Source organism: Meleagris gallopavo, chromosome Z (genome assembly GCF_905368555.1).
Source record: "Meleagris gallopavo chromosome Z, MGAL_WU_HG_1.1, whole genome shotgun sequence".
In the NCBI taxonomy this organism is placed as follows: Eukaryota; Metazoa; Chordata; class Aves; order Galliformes; family Phasianidae; genus Meleagris; species Meleagris gallopavo.
Window position 1 is genome coordinate 43429063 of NC_139435.1, and position 15775 is coordinate 43444837.

Below are 15775 nucleotides of genomic sequence, written 5' to 3' on the forward strand. Positions count from 1 at the left end.
GAAGTCCATCACAATCTGCAAATTAGCACTAGGTCAACCTTGTAACACTGAACCTGCTCTTAAGAACACAGATTTTTATAGTAAACTTTTTTCTATGCTGTCACCTGAGGTGAGAATGGAAATCAACTGCAGCAGTAGGGGCTGTGCCTTCTGAGCACAACCTCAAGTGCAGCTGTATCTATTTGGGCTATGAACAATGTGGATTCTCCTCTCTGCCTCCCCCATCTCACTTGTACCAAAGGACATTTCTACCCTCTCAACAACCTCTGTAGATCCATTGCTGCCAGTATTCATTTAAAAACTATCACTTGTTTTACTTCCAGTTGAGCTACAATACTTTTTTGCTATTCATTTTTTTCTTCTTTTTTTTCCTTTTCTTTCTCTCTTGCTGTACTTTGGCTGCTTCACAGGAAACTTCTAGACAACCTCATGCGAGTGTTTTACATGAAGCGATGTACCTGAACAGCCTCCCTCCCTCGACTAACCAAGCTGGAGGCACAAGGAGCTCTGCAGAATCATTTCAGACCAATGTTCCTACAGAGTGACTGCAGGGACTACAGACTGAGTTCATGTGCCACACTTCAGCTGAAACACCACACCAGACCTGGAGCCTGTCTCCCAGAGAAAGACCGCTCAGCCATGTTTTCTTCCACCTCCAAGAGCTACTGCATGGCTAACAAACTGTGTAGCCCTGTGCAAGATACCACGAGAGCCATAACTGTCTCTCTAATGCTGTGATGCTCCAGTATCGATGGAAATGACAGTTCTCTTTGGCATATACACGTAATCATTCAAGTATTTCTCCCTGCTGTTACAGGTGACACATGAATGAAAGATGAGAATAAGGATTGTATCATGTATGAAGATATGAAAGCTGTCGTTCAAATAAACGAAACCTGGAAGTTAGAAAGCAAGATGGCAGTTGTAACACTGAAATTTGCTGATGCTAATGATGCAATCCATTTATGAATCAGAAAATTAGATAAATCTTTATCTGTCTGAGGCAGGATTTTTATTTTAAACAATTAGGAAGATTCACAGGAAAAAGTAAACAGCAACATCTTTTACAAACAAATGATGCAAGAACTCCTACTGGTGAAGAATTATGTGAATATGGCATGTAGGCTCTTGTTCACTGCTGGCAAAACGCATAGCTAATGCTAGTGATTGCTGAAAAATACTGCTTTATAACTGAGAGCTTGTACTATCAAATAGAGCTATTGTGTTCTTTGAATCTGTTGTAATTTCCATAGAAATAAATAGGAGGCATTACATTTGGAGTGACCAACTTTTCACACATACAACATATAAAACAATCAAAGCACTAGCATAACTTACATAAAGGTCCTGACCCCAAAACTTTCTCCGTATAAACAGGTCCTCATATTTGTCTGAAATTGTTCAGTGAAAATCACACTGCTCCTTTTTGTATTCTTTGTATAAGTGGTAACTGCCTTGTCTTTGCTGGTAATTTTCCATTAAAAATGATGAACTTTCTTAATGCTGTGTGTTCCCCTCCTCTTACCAAAAAGATACAATCAAAATGATACGGACAGAAAAACAAGGAATAGTATAAACAAGTGCCTTTGCCTTGTATTGTACATCTGATCAAAATCCTGGAGGTTTGCATAGACATTTGGTAGCAGTTGCAAGAGCTGCTTAGCCTGCTTTCACACTTTTCATGGACTTGTCATCACCTTTGCTGTGTTGGCATAAAACATGTGCTATGACACCTGTCTGAAGAATTACACAGAAAAATACAGTTATTTTTTTCCAGACAGAACAAGATCTAGACATTGTTTCACTAATTGAAAACTGAAAATTTCACTAATTGAAAAACTGAACTGAGGGCAGAGCAAATCTAGGAATAAGTTGTGTGCAGTGCAGAGATGAAATGTACTAATTGCACAGGCCAGGACAAATGCCTGATTATCTATTCTCACCCTGAAATACAATTCACCAGCTTGTGCCATTGAATTATACAGGTTTTCTTGGCAAACAAGATGTTATGCAGTGTGCTGTATTTACCGTGAAGATATCACTGATCACTGCTTTTACTGAAAGAATTCTAACAGTTCTGAAGCAGAGAATAACCAGCAGTGGAGGGTTACTGGCAGCAGCACTCATCCCAGCAAATTGAGAATGTGGGATACTTCTGCATTATTTGTACAAAGCTGGTATGAGACGCTGTACCTTCTCACGATAATGCTTCTTGTTACCTGGCCTGAAGTGATTATAAAGTTCTTTCTGGATACAGTAATGTAGAAGAGGAAGCCATAGAAACATGTGTATGTGCACACGCGCACCTGTGTGGACACATGTACTTATGTCTTAAAGATGTATTTTCTCAGCTAGATTGTTCACCTTTTATATATTTAAGATTATTTATATAACAATGTGAATGAGAAATAGGGTGGCCAACCTGCAAAAGGTCTGAAGAATAACCAGGGGTGAATGGTAGAATTTAAACAGCTGAGAAGTGTTCAAAGGGTAATTTAAAGGAACTGAAGTTAAAAAACACTGCAGTAATGTGAGGAAAGACAGGAACTAGTAATGCAGCTGTGAATGGGAAGACTGAGAAACTCAGACTTAAGCCCCATGCGTTGAAGCAGACCAGACAGAAGGAAAGCATACTTCACTCTCTAAAGGACTCCAAGATTTAAAACGTTGAGAGTGGATGGAGATGAAAATGTGCATAGTGCTCTGCTATCTTCCCTAACATTTTATATATTTCTTTGGAGCAGCAAAAGTATACAGCGACTCTCTATCTAGGAATACTCAGAAAATCTATTTTGTATGCTCAAACAGTACAAGCCTCTGAGAACAATTAATGACATGAGAAAGGATGGAAGTTACTGGTATTCTTAGGCTCAGCAGCTCTCCAAGGGACCTTGGCTATATGAATAACAGAATCACAAAATCACAGAACAGTTTCAGTTGTAAGGAACCTTAAAGACCATTTAGCTCTAAGCTCTCTGCTGTGGGCTAGTGCCAAGATGAACAAAAGAGAAGTGCCACTGGCAGAGACACAGACTGCAGCCCCCACTTCCAGAAGAGAGAAAGAAAAAAGGGACACTGAAGATACCATATGGTCTAAGAAGGCTTGTAAGAGCAGTAAGTATAGCAGAAGGAAAACTGCTATACAATCAGACTTATTGCCTCCTGGAAGCAATAGAGCTGTTCTCTTTGAGTAGTTAAACCCATTGCAGCAGCAGCACATCTGAGTGTTTAACTGAACACTACTATTACAGTCAACATGTAGGCATTGCACAAATGTTGTCTGCTGTTGTTATTAATTTAACTGTGGCAGAAAAGAGTAAGGATGAAATTACTACATATCACTGAAGCAACCTGCTAGGTCTCTTCTATAATGGTTATTATTGGCCTCCATGAATGGCTGTTATCTTTAGTATGACTAGGAGCACTTCATCTCTCTAGCAACACCAAAGCAATGCCATAGCTATGCTTTGTTCTACCAGTGCTGCTTATCTAAGCAAGTGCAAGAAATTACCCAATAATGACACAATTTTTATATCATATTGTGTAAATACCAAAAGTCTGCTTTTGCACAGCATGTGATCAACATATGCCTGAACAGCTTATCTAAACTGCCAGAAATCTGTTGACTAGATGTAAGCATTAGAATTGTCATGTGGCTATGAAGTCTTTACAATTGAACTAAAAATTGGCATCAGATAATGATAAAATAAGTCAACTGCACAAAATTATGTATCAAAATAAATACACACGTCTACTTCCTGTGACTCAAATGTCACTGATCAGACCATCAGAGTGACAGTCAAATTAAAGAAAAGGAAGATTTTAGATGTTTTTAGTATAGTGATATGTATGCAGATGTTACAATTCATAGCTTGGCACGTTTTTTACCCTGCCGGTAACATTTTAATTTTGTTTTAACATTTTGGGGCAAAACAAAAGCTTTCAAAAAGAAGTAAAAGAAGATTCTACTAGAAAAAAAAAAATCTTCATGTATGCAAAAAAAAAAAAACCAAAAACACACACACAAAAACATCTATACTATGTCCTTGTAATACTTTGGCAGGCATAGAGCCTGTCATGTTCACGCAGAGTCATTCCCCATGATAAACATGAAACACCCGCCCTCTGCTGTCCAGGATGCAAAAGAAGCAGGAGGGTGCTTCTCCTTTCCACAGCACGCACAAACTCCTTAAGCGTTAGTACCCAAGATCAGCTAAATCAGCATCCTGAAAAGCACACCTAAAAGAGGATATTAGGAGAATGAAAATTTTACATCTAAGACCTGGAAAGGTCACGTAATAGCAGAAAGAATTGAGTGTGGTCCATCTGAAAGTAATCTTGTTTAAGACAGCAGCAATGTCCAGCCTTTCACGTCTGTTCAGCAGCATTTTGCACTGATGAGCACACATTATCTCTGCAGTAAATATATGAAACAGTATTGATTTCTGCTCAGATTTTCGTGCTTTTGAAAGAAAGCAGTCAGTCTATAAAATATCATCAACAGATAAAGTGGTATTCAGCCCAGAGGGGTTCCTCTGCAGCAGAAATGATCATAGAATCATTCAAGAAAAAGGAGCCAGACGTGATTCACAATAAAAAACTATGAGGCATAAGAAATGTAGAGAGAACCATATGATTCACCTTTATGTCATTTTAAATTATGTCTCCAAATTATCTTGTATCTATAACTCAGCAGAAAGGGTGCTGATAAATCAGCAAAACAAAAGGATGACTAAAAAAGAGGCATGCTCCTCGTAACACAGATTGTAAATGTCAAAAATACAGAGGCAAAAGAGCCTAACTTTCTATTCCCAACAACTGTTTTCCCATTTACAATTGAGTAATCTATACTTCAAGATAAAAATTCAAACTTCTCAGTACAGCAGAAGTCCAGAATCTTATGAATAAATAAACTGTACAGTGAAGTAGCAGAATATGGCAGCATCAGAGATCTTGCTGGAATTTAATAATATGGATATATTCCTCAAGAACAGTTAAGTATCTTTTGAGAAAGCTATTAATTTTCGAAATCATCATTTGCTTGTTTTGAAAAAAAAACTCTGGCCAGAGTAAATTAAAATTAGTTGCTAAAAACTAGCACAAAAATGTCCTTTAATTTTGAACAATCAAATCAAATTAACATCCAATATTTCTTAGCTTGCTTTCCAGTCTCTGGCTATCTTTGTAGCAATTCAGTAACTCTGTAAGTCTATCTGTGTTCAATCAACCATCAGCCAGTTTTAGCCAAGTACAACAAAGTGGACAAAGATGTCAGGTAATAACATATTCATAGAGTAGGCAGCCAGGGAAAAAGGGGACATTCTGCCCACTCCCACAGAGAAAAGCACATAGCGGTATGCGACAGCCCTATTCAGAATCAAAGTAAAAAAGTAAATTTTATATAATAAAATCTAAATAAATAATCAAACAAAATAAATTTAGATTATATGTAAGTAAGTAATTAAAATTATGTCTAGCTAGGAGACAGTCTTTTAGACAAACTACACAAGGGAGACTCTGTAAATGCCTCCGCTCATAGAAACAGCTTTAATTGAATGTTTAAAGCTATCTGCAAAGCCAGTCACAGGATCATCATAAAAACAGATACTCATCCAAAGAAGTAAAATATTTTTCCAAGGCCTGTTCTTCCACAACACCTTTCTTTTGTAGTTCATGCTTTTGATAAACACACTTTACATGTTTTTATGGGAAATTTATCAGTACTGTGAAGACTCACAGACTGTGCCCAAAATATTTGTAACATAAACATGTTAGCAACAGTTGTTTTGCAGTCACTGTGTTAGAGTAAAAAGACCTTGTATTATGCCACAAAGTTGTGTCTACACTTAGGAGTAAAAACTGATTTTATAATGTGAGTTTGGAGCTTCAGCTTTTTTTTTTTTTTCTTCCTGAAATCCTGAATTTGTTCAGATGCCCTTAAGCTATCTCACAAAGTAAAGCAACCTGCTTTTAACCCTTCTTGTAGATATTTATGAGGATCACTTGGCAGTACCTCAACATACCATTGTACTTCAGTACACTTGTTTTCATTATGGTTATTTTAATTAATATTCTTCATGCTAACACTCAAAAATTTAAAATCTGTGTTTGCCAAATTCCACATACTGAAATAATTAGAACTGGTTCAGTTCATCTGTCAAAGATCTATTCCATCATAATTATGATTACTATCTCTGATTAGAATACAAAACTCAGGATTTCTCAGAATTTTGGCAAATTCCAACCATTACTCCAGCTGTCCACGTGCCCATTTCAACAGCATTAAATATGACACCATAAAATTAGGAGTTTACCAATAGGCTTGAATAGTTACAGTCAATAATTCCTAGAACAAAGGCAAAAAGGAATCACCTAATACCTTCTCTGATCTTTCACATAAAACATCTTCACTGAGTTAGTTCTTTACTGTTACTGGACTACTGTGTATTTTCAAGAAAAATAGTTATTTTTGATGAATTCAAAGAATTGTCACAGCTCTGGGTAAGTTGCTACCATAATCAATTATTCAGTTGTTTACTGCTTGTAAGCAGAAACAAAAAAAACATGTCAAATTATACTTAGGAGTCTGTTCTTAGGGAGCGATATAAGGTCTGTATCAAGTTTAGATTTTCTGGGTAACTTTCAAGGCTAAATCATCCCGCCACTAGCTGCAAGTGCTGGGCACACTCCTACATAAAGCAAACTAATCATATATATAGATTTGCCTCTACCTGCAGTGGCTCATGCAGTCCAGCCAAATAATTTAACATTAACGTTATTCAACAGGGGGCTCAGTCTGGAGTCAAAAACACAAATTTCTCTGTGCTATTCTGGATCTTGATTATGGTCACCAGGACTAACCATATTTATTATTATAGCTTTTGATATGCAACTCTGGAAGCTCCACTTAAAGGAAAAATGAAAAAAAAAATTAAAGAATCTATGCAGGGTATTACTGCCAGTGAAAGTGGACGGTAGGGGACAAAACTTATTAATAAAAAAATGAGCTGCAGAGATGTGTCCTAATCTTGGCCTTACCAGCATCAGTTTCTAAAATGTTGTGTAACAAGTATTTTTTAGTAAAACAAATGTTCACATGCATAATAATTTTACTGTTGCTTTGATAATCTTCTTGCACCCAGGTCAAGTAAACAAACATATGTACACATATATATAAGTACATACACAAGCATAAACACACACTGTTTCTTCCTTGTTCTATGTACAACCAATATACAGAAGGAGTTTATTTTTAAGCCTCCTTTTCTATATTTATATATATTTATATAAAATAGACATGCTATTTGTACATTTTACATAATTCAAATGCTTTGCATAAAGATCAAGTAACAAAACTAGCAGACATCTCTAATTCTGTAATTCAGTTAGTTTGTCATCAGTGGGAAATAAAGTATGATGAGCAACAACACACATATTCTTTCATGTAAGTTTCTTTTTCTATTTCTTGACCACTATCACCTGAATATGCATTTTCATCACAGAATGAACTTATCAGTATTTACAGCACATAAAACTCCAGTCTTCAATAACTGTCTGCTAAAATGAGCAAGTACGTCAGATCACTTTTAAGTTCACCAAAGACTGTTAGATTTAAAAATATGTAGTATTTGGTCATGCCTTTTTTTCCTCTCTTAATTTTACTTCAGAACAGATTAGACTCCATGAGAAATTTGAGAGTACTTGATGTGGAAGATTGTTTTGGTATTTGCAGGGTTAATCTGCTGAGTCATGACTACTTGTAACTGTCAAATTCTCTCCAAGGATAAATAATTAAAGCTTCAAGAAGAATAAGCACTCAGGAAGTGGTGGAGATTGGATGTGGGTAGCTGTTGAGGGCATTCATTTTTATCCAATCACTGAATAAAAAGTACATTACTCCTGCAATTTTGTTCATTCACTGCTACGTGATCTGCACCACAATAGAAGACTGCAGCATCCAATGCTAAACTGAACTGATTAGAGGTAGGGAGAAGACAGCTCAACATACGGGAACAGAATGCCATGTTGTAGGTGACTACTTAGCCTTCAGTTAATGCTATAATTAAATGAGTTAAAGCTCTTATAACTAACATTGAAAAGACAAAAATATTGTTTCTCATAGATTTTTTTTCTTTGAAACAATAAAATCAGCAAATATACTTAAAGTAAAATGACTTTCATTTTCTCTTCAGCTTAGATAACTTGAGCAAGTTCTTACAATAAAAATCAAATAAAATAGAAAGCATTCATGATTAGCAAAGCAAAACAAACACAATGCAATTGCAACATCTGAGGTACAGAATTTATGATAACAAAATACTTCAATAAAGTGAACACTTTAAGGTGTAAAATCTACAGGAAAATAATCTTTGCAGTGAAAAATAAAAAACCTACATTAAAAAACAAAACAAAACAAAACAAACCCCACCCTGTTGTATATTCCTGATGTTTTTTTAAGATTGAGTGTATTATTTAAGATTGTTGTGTATACCTGATGTTTTTTCAGATGCCTTTGCCTTCACAATCCTATTTATGTTCCATGTTTACTTGATGTGGATTATCTCTTTGGCTTGATCTATTGTGTGTCTGTTAAAGACTCCTTTAAAGAAGTTGTTTACTTGCTTGAACATTTGTTCAGCATACATAAAAGGTGAAAGTCAAATAATATTCTAGTGAAAAAAATCTACAAATAAACATTGAAATGCTGTGTATCTATAATCCTTAGCTGAAGACTATGGTTATTGAAAAGCAAGGATCCTGCTAAAAGTTTTTCTGTCACCTTTGTCCACTATCTACTCACTATGGTAATTTTAAATACCAGCTCAGTTACATTACTCTTAGCAGCAAATGTTACTTTAATGAAGATTTTAACTCTCATCATGAAGCACAATCATTCTACAGAAAAGCTTGAAAGCTGAAGAATTGCATGTTGGCATATTTGGAGGTGCTGAAATGTTACTAAACTAATATTATTTTGACATAAAAGACATGAAAATACTGTCCAGCACATATTTAAAGCAGATAGGAACATGGCAAAGCCAGAAATGAAACAAATTTTAAAACAGTAAACACTGTAATTTAAGTATCTTTCCTAAGAAGGATAATGAAATGAGTAATCCATGGAGCAAATGGATGGAGATAAGTAATAGAATAAAAGTTCTAAACTACACATTAAGAGTAGGAAAAGAGAGACAGGCAATTAAGGGAAAAAAAAAAAAAAAAAGAGAGAGAAAGGAAGAGGGACAGAAAGGAAGAGGGAGAGAGAGAGAATAAGAAGAAACAAGCAAACAGTCCAGAAATATCTCTGAGGAATAATTTAGCAAGAGATCAAGCAGAAATTGGGAAATATATTAATGATTGTATTAGGACAATTTTAATTTAGAAATAACTGGTAAACTTAAAATACCCAAGTCCTCAAAGAAAAGTAGTTTTTTGTCTTGAAAGGAGCAACTATGTTTCTTAATAGAGACCTGAAAAAATTATCTGATTGAAAAACAAAAACAACAACAACAAAAAACTTAGTATGTTTCTAGTTAATACTTGTTGCTTACAAAGGATTTGTTCTCTGCTTACAGATTTCAGCAAAGCATTAAACAGTTTATTGGAGAAATTAATAAAACACAAGAAAATAATCATTATGCTGCTACACACAGAGAACGTGGAAAAGCTCTCATAGATTGGAATGGTCCTTTCAAAAGCACTGCTTTGATACAAATACACAGGTAGGAACCAGCATAAAAGTCTGGATAACAGGTCACTCTTCCTCCACCTGCAGTAATGCTGAGGATTGTGTTTCCAGAATGCGTAACAGCAAAATGAAGATGGTGAGATTTGTCCTCGATGCTTTTCCTTTAAATTCCTAGATAGTGGTTGACCAACGCAAATGCAGCTTTTCAGACATACAAATAAAAGTGATGAATGACACCTACAAATACTTGCTTGTAAACTTTAAACATGTTAATGAGAACTTAGTGTGTCTAAAATAGCCCCAGAAAGGCAACTCAAGTATGATAATTGCATTTCAGCAGAAATGCAATGTAACTGTAATAGCAGAACCATTTGTATCCTACCTATATATACTATATGTTTCTGACATTAATACCCAGGTTGGAAGTAGGATGTTGTGCTGATTTTGTAATTGAGTGGCATGTTCACTAAATCCATTTTCATCCATCTAATTTCAGTCATTTATTGGAAGGTCTTAAGTTAGTCATCTGAAATGCCCTAAACAGACTATTGAAAGAAACAGTCACCTGTACAAGGACTAATCAGAGTTTAATGCAGTTGAATTACATTTCGTGAATGTTCTACCTAGTCATTCAGACTGAAGCTAACTGAATTAACTGCTCATATATTTGAACAGCATTCAGAATAAACAAATTCTCCCTAATCGTTAAATGAGTTTTGTACTTCCCTCCCCTAGTTCAATATTCCCATGAGCTGTTTTTGTGAAAAGCAACTCAGCCTTTTAATCATTATTACTTCTGTATTTAGTATCTTCAAAAAAAAGATCATTCTTCCTCCTTTCACTACTTTTTTCTCTAGGTAGTAAATGAGAAGTTATTTATTATCTAGGAGACTAGCACAACAGTCTTTTGAGATTAAGGTGGATGAAGAGCTTGTAACTGCTTGGTATGCTTTAAAAACATCAGAAATTCCCAAATATTATGGCTGGTGTTCAAGGATCTTCTCTTCCCACAATCCAAACATCTTCTCTTCCAAACAAACTATTTTGTAAGATGAAGCCTGGGAAAGTCACATCACATTTGTCAGTTTTATTCCAAAAAGCTTAAGGCTTGAAAAAATAACTCCAACAAATAACTTGTTCATTGTTATAGTTAAATGACTTTTCCAAGACACATGATGATACAGTAAAAAGGAAAAATGAGGGCATTATTGGCTTTTCCATTTCAACCATCAACAAACTGGCAATATGAACACTGGAAGCTATCTACTAAGTGTATATAACATAAAAATACATATTCTAAACTAAATATATTTTGCTAAATAAGCACAAAAATATGGAGTGTAAATGAAAAATAGAAGCAAACAAATAGGAAAAAAAAACAACCCTACCTGGATTTTAAATATCTTTAGATGTATCATAGAATCATAGAATGGCCTGGGTTGAAAAGGACCACAATGATCATCTAGTTTCAACCCCCTGCTATGTGCAGGGTCACCAACAACCAGATCAGGCTGCACAGAGCCACATCCAGCCTGGCCTTGAATGCCTCCAGGGATGGGGCATCCACAACCTCCTTGGGCAACCTGTTCCAGGGCATCACCACCGTCTGTGTGAAAATCTTCCTTTTAATATCTAACCTAAACCTCCCCTGTCTCAGTTTAAAACCATTCCCCCTCGTCCTATCACTATCCACCCTTGTAAACAGTCTTTCCCCCTCCTGTTTATACACTCCCTTCAAGTATGGGAAGGCCACAATGAGGTCTCCCCGCAGCCTTTTCTTCTCCAAGCTAAACAATCCCAGTCCCCTCAACCTTTCCTTGTAGGAGAGGAGCTTCAGCCCTCTGATCATCTTAGTGGCCCTCCTCCGGTCCCGCTCCAAGAGCTCCACGTCCTTTCTGTATTGGGGGCCCCCAGGCCTGCACGCAGTACTCCAGGTGGGGCCTCACAAGAGCCGAGTAGAGGGGGATAGTCACCTCCCTCTCCCTGCTGGCCACCCCTTTTTTAATGCAGCCCAGAACACAGATGGCCTTCTGGGCTGCAAGCGCACACTGCCGGCTCATGTCCAGCTTCTCATCTACCAGGATCCTCAAGTCCGCAGGGCTCCCTCCTCTCAAGGAGATCTTCCTGCAGTTTGTATGAATACCTGGGATTGCTCCGGCCCAGGTGCAGCACCCTGCACTCGACCTTATTGAATCTCATTAGGTTTACATGGGCCCACTTCTCCGGCCTGTCCAGGTCTCTCTGGATGGCTTCCCTTCCTTCCAGTGTATTGTCTGCACTGCTCAGCATGGTGTCATCCTCAAACTTGCTGAGGGTGCACTCAGTGCCATCGTCTGTGTCATTGATGAAGATGTTGAAAAGCACTGGTCCCAAGACCAACCCCTGTGGGACACCGCTTGTGTCTGACCTCCAGCCTGACACAAAGCCATTGATAACAACCCTTTGGCTGCATTCAGCCAGCCAATTCATAATCCATTGAACAGTCCATCCTTCAAATTCACACCTCTCCAATTTGGAGAGAAGGATGTGGTGAAGGACCACATCAACAGTATTGCAGAAGTCCAGGTGGATGACATCCACTGCCCTTCCACCATCCACTGAAGTTTTCACTCCATCATAGACCAACCACCAGATTGGTCAGGCATGATCTGCCCTCAGTGAAGCCATGCTGGCTGTCTCGAATCACCTCTTTATCTCATATAGGCCTTAATATAGCTTCTAAGAGGATCTGCTCCATGATCTGCCCAGGCACAGAGGTGAGGATCACTAGACTATACTTCTCCAGGTCTTCCTTTCTCCCTTTCTTAAAAATGGGAGTAACGTTTCTCTTTTCCCAGGCACCGGGAACTTCACCAGACAGCCAGGGTTTTTCAAATATGACGGAGAGCTGCTCGGCAACCACAACAGCCATCTCTTTCAAAATCCTAGGATGGATATCACAGAATCACAGAATGGCTTGGGTTGGAAGGGACTTCAAGGATCATCAAACTCCAACCCATCTGCTGCAGGCAGGGCTACCAATCTCCATATTTAATACCAGGTTATCCAGAGGCCCATCCAACCTGGCCTTGAACGCCTCCAGTGACAGGGTATCCACAGTCTGTCTGGGCAGTCCATTCCAGCACTCACCACTCTGTTGGTAAAGAATTTCCCCCTGACATCCAACCTAAATCTTCCCTCCTTCAACTTAAAACCATTTCCCCTTGTCCAGCCATTATCTACCCTTTCAAAGAGTTGACTCCCCTCCTATTTGTAGGCTCCCTTTAGGTACTGAAAGGCTGCAATGAGGTCACCCCGCTGCCTTCTCTTCTCCAGGCTGAACAAGCCCAGCTCCCTCAGCCTGTCTTTGTAGGGGAGGATTCTTTGATTAAGAGTAAAGGGAAATCATATTGTCTTAGCACATTAAATGATATTTTTCTCTGTTAGCTTATGGCGAATTTGGGCTGATTTAGAAAATATCTAACTGCATGGGCCAGAAGTAGGCCTACTGGCAGCAAGACAGTTGTTGTTCCAAGCAGCTCCTGCAACACATCCATGTCTGTTTTCCTTATGAAAGACAATTATTGGGGGTTTTGTGAGTGAAGTGACAAGCTCAAAATGCTCATATTATAATTTCTAAATATCAGTATACTTCCTATATTTTCTGATGATGTAAGAGCTGTGCTTTCCGTGCTTCTGCAAGAAATCTTGAAGAACCTCACTGAGGGCACATGCCCAACACGCACACACACACACACACACACACTTGCCAGCTGTTCTCTACTTTCTGACCAGTAGACACTGCTCTCGTGATCCCACATTCCTTGTGCATTCAGATTTCCCAAAGAGCGGCAGGCTTCAGGGGAATGGGTAAGAAATAATAAATTTCAGTCATTTGATTTAAGTTTTCATGGGATACAAGAACAATGGTGTTTCAATGAACAGCAACAAATTTAACCAGAAAATTTTTTTCTATAAGGCAGTAATTACACAGAGCAACTCACTTCCATAGGATAGCAGTGGGGCCATCTATCAATTAATAAGCTAGATCTTTATAGCATAATGAAAATTATCTGCCACAACATGCAATTTTTATATGGGATAGAAGGTTAAGGCCATCAATTATTACATCTTCAGGTTATAAGCAGATACATATCATCCGGCCCTATGGACTAATACACATTCAATTTCATAAGGAGGACTTGGACTTGTTCCACTGTTACAGTGGGACAGAAACCCACATCCTCACCTAGAGGCTCATGGTTCTGGCAGATACAGGCAGCCTGGCCACTCATGAAGACTGAGGCGAAGCACTCATTCAGTACCTCATCTTTTTCTATGTCTGAGGAAGCCAGCTCCCCATTACTTTCATCAGAGGGAGAACACTCTCCTCAGTCTCTCTCTTCTTGCCTACGTACTTGTAGAACCCCTTCTTGTTATCTTTCACATCCCTCACCAAGTTCAGCTCCATCCACGCCTTGGGTTTCCTAATCCTATCTCCACACACATGGACAACAGCCCTGTATTTCTCCCTGCTTCCACTTTCTGTACGTTTCCCTCTTTTCTCTCAGTTTAAGCTGTGTGTCCTTGCAGAGCAACAACACTCACCTGCCTCCTCTGCTTGACTTCTTCTGCTGGGGGATGGAGAGCCGCTGCACTCTCAGAATAGAGTCCCTAAAGAGCTGCCCACGCACTTAAGGACAGTTTCCCAGGGTATCCCACTCAGCAGCTCCCTGAGCAGCTGGAAGTTTCCTCTCCTAAAGCACAGGTTCTAGCTCTGCTTTTTGCCAGGCCCACATTCTTCAGAAGGGAGTCTTTTATGACAACAGCCCTTCTTTTTTTTTCCTGACTGATGCTGTAGCAAAACAGGGAGCAGACTGACCAGCTTTGGGTAACCTCTCCTGCACAGATGGACTTTCACCAACATTCCCCAGCCCGTCCAGCTCCAGAGCCTCATACCTGTTATGTAAGGGCACCTGGGGAGGTGAGAGGCAGTCCTGAGAGGCAGTCCGCTCGTTGCCCCAAACAGGGACTTGTTTCCATCCCTCACTGTCTTTGAGGTCACCACTTCCCACCTGATTGTGAGACAGCAGATGATCCCCTACTGCTTCAGGAGCATCTCCCCCACATTCTTCCTGTAGGGATGGCAGAGGGCCATCGATCCCCTTCCCACAATCCTGGATGCTCCTCAGCCTTTCTACTTCCTCCTTTAGCTCTACCACCAGGCTGAGCAGATCATCCACCTGCTCACACTGCACACAGATGGTATCCCCGCTACCCTCCTGTAGGCAGTGACAGGGTCAGGCATTCTCTGCAGCCTGAGACCTGAACTGTGGCAAGGCCGTTCATACTCTCAGTCTGAGTCTCCACATCCCCGTTAGCAGCAGCTCGCCGCCATGTGGTGACCACGGTTGCACCTCCGTGTGTTCACGACCTGTGAAGTGACCTGTTAAGTGCTAAGTGCTAACCCCCTCCTACATACCAAGGCTCGCTGATCCGCGCGGGGTTTGCCCTGAAAATCACTCGTTTCACAGCGAGATAACAACCCGCCTCCCTGTGTAGTCGAGCGATTAGGTGGCTTATCGTTTCACCTTGTCTGAGCGGCCCACGTGATGTGATCCACACACCCTGATCCTCCTCTCTGTCTCTAGTGGGTAATGGTAAATGTAATTATCCTCTGATTGCTCAGTTAATAAACACTCAGTAAAAAACATTCTGGGAAAAAAAACCCAAAAACTTTATTTTCTGGCACAAGAAAGCATATCGGCAACAGCTTGAAGTCTACACGACACCATAGCTGCTTGGAAGATCGACCTATAAATCCTTCCTCAATATCAGTTTCTGCATTTTACAAACATCACACATAAGAAATATTAAGACTTTATTTTGTATATTAAAGAACCTGTCATATACACTAGATAGTAGTTTCTATTTGAAAACAAATGAGCAAACATACTACTTTATTTTTCTTCTTAAGAATCTAAGAGAAAATTTTGCAAAAAAATTTATAAGAGACTTTTCTACCTATTCAAGGCTGCACTACATTTATTGGGATTTACTGATTTACTGGGATTGCTGATAATACATTATCAGCACATTATAAACATT

At 38.9% G+C, this 15775-nt stretch overlaps 1 protein-coding gene across 1 annotated transcript in view; it reads right to left on the reverse strand.

Annotated features, from left to right (window-relative positions):
* SHC3 (SHC adaptor protein 3) overlaps positions 1-15229 on the reverse strand; it is an 82873-nt gene extending 67644 nt beyond the window's left edge. The window contains exon 1 of the mRNA XM_085212841.1: positions 15150-15229. The gene's annotated coding sequence lies outside the window, so the exon portion shown is untranslated. The remainder of the gene's footprint in view (positions 1-15149) is intronic.
* Between the last annotated feature and the right edge of the window lie 546 nt (positions 15230-15775).